Source organism: Chenopodium quinoa, unplaced genomic scaffold (genome assembly GCF_001683475.1).
Source record: "Chenopodium quinoa cultivar QQ74 unplaced genomic scaffold, ASM168347v1, whole genome shotgun sequence".
NCBI lineage: Eukaryota > Viridiplantae > Streptophyta > Magnoliopsida > Caryophyllales > Amaranthaceae > Chenopodium > Chenopodium quinoa.
In genome coordinates this window covers 7,985,659-7,992,397 of record NW_018744367.1, presented here as the reverse complement: position 1 = coordinate 7,992,397, position 6,739 = coordinate 7,985,659, and the positions used below count along the sequence as shown (strand labels likewise).

General features: G+C 36.1%; 1 long non-coding RNA gene across 5 annotated transcripts; it reads left to right on the top strand.

Annotated features, from left to right (window-relative positions):
* The first annotated feature begins 1,033 nt into the window (after nucleotides 1-1,033).
* LOC110696627 lies at nucleotides 1,034-6,111 on the top strand. Of its 5 annotated transcripts, none has more exons than XR_002506355.1 (7): nucleotides 1,036-1,420; nucleotides 1,528-1,608; nucleotides 1,800-2,307; nucleotides 2,504-2,596; nucleotides 2,769-2,831; nucleotides 5,672-5,752; nucleotides 5,989-6,111. It is a non-coding gene; the product is annotated as an uncharacterized LOC110696627 (long non-coding RNA). The 5 variants fall into 5 exon arrangements; XR_002506353.1 differs by having other exon boundaries at nucleotides 1,038-1,420; nucleotides 1,528-1,923; nucleotides 2,156-2,307; XR_002506354.1 differs by having other exon boundaries at nucleotides 1,034-1,420; nucleotides 1,503-2,307.
* The last annotated feature ends 628 nt before the right edge of the window (nucleotides 6,112-6,739 follow it).

Genomic DNA, 6,739 nt, shown 5'->3' with positions numbered 1-6,739 from the left:
CACATCTCAAAATGCGATCCATTCTACCATCCCGTTGAGATTTATGAGTTGCTACTACCAAGCAAAATCCAGCTGCAATTGCAACCTGTTTTGCCCAATCAATCGCCTGTTGAGCTTCTTCGAATGGACCATCATGTCCAAATATCTCACTGTAATCATTTCCGTCTCCACCATATTCCTGCATCAATTATATATTACAATAAATACATTTAACGGATAATACATTTAATTTCTATATTTCCACATAATTAACACAAAAAAAAACATAATTATATATAATCAAACTTAATTTTTATAAAAACCCAATTCGAATTTTCAAACTAAATTTAAAAATATACCATTTCGAATTTTCAAATTTAATTTTAAAAAAACCTATTTCGAATTTTCAAATTTAATTTACAAAAAACCCATTTCGAATTTTTTTAAAAAATCATTTTCGATTTTTTATTTTCACAAAAAAATTAAATAAAAAACAACAACAAAATCAAAAAGGAAAAAATAAAAATTAATTATTAAAGGTGGCGTCTGCCAGGGCTGCCACACCCACTGGACTGGCGCCTGGCAGGGCCGCCTCACCCAGTGGAGTGGCGTCTGCCCAGGACGCCAGTCTGGTGGTCTGGGCGTTTGGGCTGGACGCCACTCTGGTGGTCTGAGCGTCTAGCCTGGACGCCACTCTGGTGGTTCTGGCGTCCGGCTTGGACGTCCAGGCTACGGTTTGGGCGTCCACCCTAGGCGCCGTAGCCACTACGACGGTAAACCGTGAATTTTAGCGGTCACTTACCTCGTTTTCCGTCGACGACGACGTATCTCCGGCGTCCCCCGCATCTCCGGCCTGCCATCCGGTCTCCCCCGACGAGCCAATACGGCTCCACATTTTTTACACCGAGATTATCTCAATTTTAGCAAAAGGGCATAATGGTCAAATCATAACATATTTGTGGGCTTTATATGGTAATTTGTGGGCGATGTTTAGCGTTTCACATAAGGTATGGGCAGGATTGGGGAAAATACTTTTCCCACCGGTTCCTAATAAACCGGTGCGAAATCATATTTTCCCCACTGGTTCAAACCGGTTTGAAATTTAAAACAAAAAAACGGGCTGCGTGTTCTTCCTTTCTTTCTTCTTCTTTCTTTCTTTCCCCCTACTTTTCCATCTCCTGTTTTCCTCTCATTTTTGCCTTCTCTTCAACCGTCTCGAATTTCCCCTCCATTGAAGCAGCACCTCCTTCTCTCTTCATTGAAGCAGCACCTCCTTCTCTCTCCATTGAAGTTATTTACAAGCTCTCTCACTCCATTGAAGCAGCACCTCAATCTCTCTCCATATCTCTGGCCTCCATGATTGCGAATGAACTCGTTGTGCTCTATATTCTCCATTGAAGCCAATTCTGAGCTTTCTCACCTCCATTGAAGCAGCTTCGAGGTAAAATTTTTCTTGTGGTCTACTTAATCCCTCGAATTCATTCGCAATCTAGGGTTTGTCGTTGATTTGCTTTTCAATTTAGTAATTTTAGGGTTGTGGTAATCTAGGGTTTGTCATTGAAGCGCGCACGGCTCTACCTCCACCACAATGGCCTCCTTATCACGGCGGCAGGGCCTTCTTTTTCTAGGGTTTATCGTCAATTCCCCCCTTTTTCTTTGATCTTTTTTGTTTGATATTTTTTTTTATTATTGAAGATTTCTTGTGTACTGTGTGTGTTAGTGTGTGATTGCTGTTTGTTTTTGTTTCTTTGAGATGTACTAGTACAACTGTTAGTGTGTGATGAAACTTATAATAAATATTTTTTACTGCTCTTTCACAGCTAGCTGCTATTCTGCCATTGGCAATTGTACATACCCTGGGTAACCTCTTCACCAACATGAGTTTGAGTTTTTTAGAAAGAATTATATTGCGATGAGGATTCAATGGTTGGGTATACGATTGAGGTTTGATTTATTGTTGGAATTTTTCTGTCTTGCCTTGCTTGTTTGTTGTTAAATTATTAGTGATCAAATAGGTTGCTGTTATTTGCTTAAAGGCATGCTTATTGTTGGTGATTTCTATTTGTTTGGTGATGTGGCTGCTTCTTGACAGTTGAATTATTGGTGATAAGTTGTTGTAATACTCTTAAAGGCCTTCTGATGTGTTACTCTGTCATATTTGTCACATTTTATGCAGTTGCTTTTTCTGGATATTATGTCTTCGGTAACAAATCTACTTCTAACATACTTAAGAGCTTCCTTCCTGATAGTGGACCATCTTTGGCTCCAGATTGGGTTTTAGCACTCGCAGTCATCTTCATTCTTCTCCAGCTTTTCGCCATTGGCTTGGTAAGCTTAAGTTCCAATATTTCTAGTAAAATCATGGTGAATCCTTGATCATGAATTGGGTGGACCGTATGATAAATATTTTGGACGAGTTGACAAAAGTAGATAACTAACTGGTTGTTCCTTATAAAGTAATAGGGTAATAATAATCTTATTTTTGATGGATTGTGAATGTGATTCCATGGTTATAATAATGCAGACAGTACACTAAAGCTAATTGCTGGATGAGCTGAAGGATACTCTGGACATGTTGATGGGAAACATAGGGAAGCAAGGATGAACCATCCTAAAGGTGCTGCTGTCAATGACAGGGGAAACATATATGTTGCTGATACTGAATATGACTATTAGAGAAACTTTTGCCTATTCTATCTCTTTTGTGTAAATAATTAACAACTAATAATGATACTTCAAAACTTATCGTAGTTGATGACTAATCTTCTGTTGTTCTGGAAAATATGCAGAAATGTTGGCTGAGTTAAATAGGAGGGAAAAGGAGGCTGCTTCTACTTAAGGGTTTGAAGAAGGTAATACTACTATTTACTGGTATCACTGTGATGTTCTAGAATATATGATCTGTGCTTGATTGGACTGCATCTGTACCTTAGACCTTTGGTTAAATGAAAATGCATGGAAGCTGAGTAATGATGGTTGTAGGAGTTGTATGTAGATTTCCTTAAATTTCTCATATTAATGTTGAAGTTTAATTGGCTTCATAGTCACTGACTTGTTGTAGCTCAAAGTATTTGGGGCTTCTATGTAGGCACGAAAGCCTTGAACAAAACTCAATATGTTGTTCCTAACAGCCCCAAATCCGGAGAGATTGTTGCTTTTGTTACAATATTCACCATCTATAATTCTTCTGAAAAGAATGTTGAGAAGAGGTTATCTGGTTTAGTGACAATTGGGAATGCTTCGTACATGCAGTTGAAGAGGCCAATAGCTATCTTAGATTCATTTATTAACTTCATTCAGGCACGCATCTTCTGGATTTAAGTTATAGTAATAGTGATCATGAGTGCGTTCCATCTCAGTGTCTTGTAAAATTGGTTTAAAGCTGCTGATAATACACTTACAAATTTTAGTTGAAAACATTTGTTGCTCCTTGTATACATCATGCTTCCTCAGTCACTTCATAAAATTAAAGGTAGTTACATAAGCTAAATTTAAGCTGCTTCTTAAGCAGAATTATACAAGATTGCTGTCTGTCTATCCTTAGTACCTTTTATGATGCCAATTGAATCATTGGTGTCACGAAGCAAGGATAAGGATATTGGTGTTGGCTTAGATTCTCAGTAGTCAGGACTTCACTATCATTTATCCAATATTTGATTGGTTTGTAGCCTTATTTGATTGAAAGAGGAGGGGGGATTAAAGGTGATACTACTCCCTAAGATGATTTTCATTATAATCAGCCAGTTGCAATTGGCAAGATGGCTTAACAAAAACTAGCAGAGACACAACCTATTAATAACCACTAATATCAAAAGAACTATACCTATATCTGAAATTGTTTGCATTGCTCATTTGCTCCTAAAGTAGTCCATATGAACACTAATGAAGTTAGTGGTCTGCATTCAGTTGAAGCCATAGCTTGTTCTGCTGCATTAACTGAGCTTTGTAACAACATTAAAAGAACAGATGTGGAATTGATTCAGGGCTATTATGGCAGGGACTGACTTCCCCGACCAAGCCCAGGCCACTTCTACGATGTACTCTCAATTCAATTATCTAGATTGCAAGTGTAAATATAATAAAAAGAACTAGTGAATAGCCCGGGCGTTGGCCCGAGTTGCTATTATTGCAGACATGTGATCGATAAATTTTTTTAAAGGCTTTTTAAAACTTAAATTGTCATAATTCAATATATAATAACTCTCCGTAACAATTTATAAAAACAACTTTCAAGTAACTTGTATGTAGAGTTTTGATCCGATCAATATACAGTTCAATGCTATATTAATAAAAGCTCTAACAACACCCTATTTGATGAAGTAGTGTTATAAATTATAACTTCAATGATTGAAGTATTTTTTGATCCGACGACCGATAGTGTTCATTACTATAGTACTGAAAGGTCTATTATAAAATATTATTCTCGGCATTCTCGCTATTTGTGGTTAGCTGTTAATTAAGTTATTTGTCAAAGTAAGTTGCATTGTTTGATATACAATATTGAAAAAATTAGCTATGTGTTAAAGTACTACGTAGTATAAGTAATTCAAGCAACTTGTAGAGTTTTGATCCAATCAATAATAATTCATTACTATACTACAGAGTAATCTGATTATATATATATATATATATATCTGTCTTTCAATATTTATGTTATAGGTTTACTTATATTTTATGCGCTTATGGTCTTATCTATGCTTTTCTGGTGCATTCTCACCGTTTATCTGCTAGTACTAAACCAGATTGCAATGTAAACACACGAGTTGTAATTAATTAAGAACGATTGTAACGATAAGTTGTTTATAATTTGAGCTAAGCAGGAACTTGATTGAATGTGTCAAATGGATTACAAAACATGACTTGAGGCCATGAGTCTCCCAGTAGCTTGAGGCTACAACTCTCTGTGTTTTCCTTACAATTTTCTGAACGCCTTTTCCCTCCCCCCAGCCTTAGCTTAAGTACTACAATCTGTTGTCCCTTACATTCCCAAAAGAAATACAACAAAAGTAACAAAAAGAGAGCCCAAAGTCTTCTTTCCTAATTAGTGAAATAGTTGCTTCCTTTGTTGTCTTGCTCAAAATGGGTTCTTCTAAAAAGTAGCCTTGTTTCTTGATTGTTGTTGCTTACTACCCCGTGTTGCTGCTGCCTGCACTTCTGTTGAATGGTTGCTTCCCCTCACAGATCAATGAGTATATCTCTATTATACTTCTCTCTTGTATACTTGTCAAAACTTGTTTTCAGAATGTGTTCTATGTTTCTGACATCAGTTGTATAAAGAGAGGCGGGAAAGGAAGAGGCATATTGCTCTGTTCCTCTCTATCTCTCATGTTAGGGCAGGGGATAATAATTTGCGGGAGAAATAGGGTTGGATAGAGGCATTTACTTTCTAGAGTAGCCATCGATATCATAACCTATATAAATACAATTGTATGTGTATCTCTAGGCCTTTTTTAGTGTATCTAATGTTGTTTGATGGTTTGATAAATGGTTTTTCTATATTCTTCTTTCCTTTTCCCCTTCTTTTTCTTTTGTATGGAAGAATTTTTTTTAGTTATTGACGTTGAGTTTTCCAGCATACAGAAGGTATTACTTATTAGTACGTAGATCACCCTGATGCCCAAAAGAAAACCTTAATGTGGTTTTGTTTCAATTTTTCAACAAGTAGATTATGTGATATTTTGATCTTATTCAGGTTGTTACAGTTCCAGAGGATAAAGGAACTACTGGAGCTCTTCGTGCTATTTCACGTTACTTGACTGCCAGCGACATTTTGGTAAGCATCCTATATACTGTTTATTGGAACAGTACTATAAATTTAACTGTATTCCAGTAGTCATTAGTCTTGTGACAGTCTTTTGCTGCAGTCTGAGATCTACATTAGTTTTCTGTTGAAATGACTAATACCCTATTGTTATATTGTGTATGGTTTTTTTGTTAGTATAATATTGTTTCCCTATGCTGTTGAAATTTATGATTATATAACTTGGATGTTTTACTTTTTGATGACAGGCATTGAGCATAGTTTCAGCAATGTGTATCCTCGTGGTTCGGGCTATAATTGTTCAAATTGCTTTGTATTTGTGTGTGACCTTGTATTTTATTTTTTTTGGACGAAAATTGTAATATTACGGCTTTTTTTAATGAAAATATGTAACTTTATATATATGTTAGTGTTTATATATCAATTTAAGTGAAAAAAATGCCAAACAAAAAAAATTATTTTTTTGGGCATTTTTAGCACCGGTTTTTACTTCGAACCGGTGCTAAAAGTTTTTTTTAAATTTTTTTTGGGGACTTTTAGCACCGGTTCTAAGTAAAAACCGGTGCGAAAAGTGCAGTTTTTGCCACCGGTTCTCCCAAAGAACCAGTGCGAAAAGTCATTTTCCCATCGGTTTTGAACCGGTGCGAAATCTATGGGGTTTTAGCACCCCCCAAATTCGGACCGGTTCAAAACCGGTGCGAAATGGGGGGTTTGAACCGGTGGGGAATTCGTATTTTCACCTAGTGTTTGTTAAATGAGCAAATACTTATTTGTTAATTTAACAAATGAGCAAAAACTTAGTTATTCATTTGTCAAATGAGCAAGTAGTTAGTTGCTCATTTGTCAAATAAGCAAATACTTATTTGTTAATTTAACAAATGAGCAAAAACTTAGTTGTTCATTTGTCAAATGAGCAAGTAGTTAGTTGCTCATTTATCAAATGAGCAAACATTTCTTTAATCATTCATTAAATCAACAAGCATTTCTTTGCTCATTTGT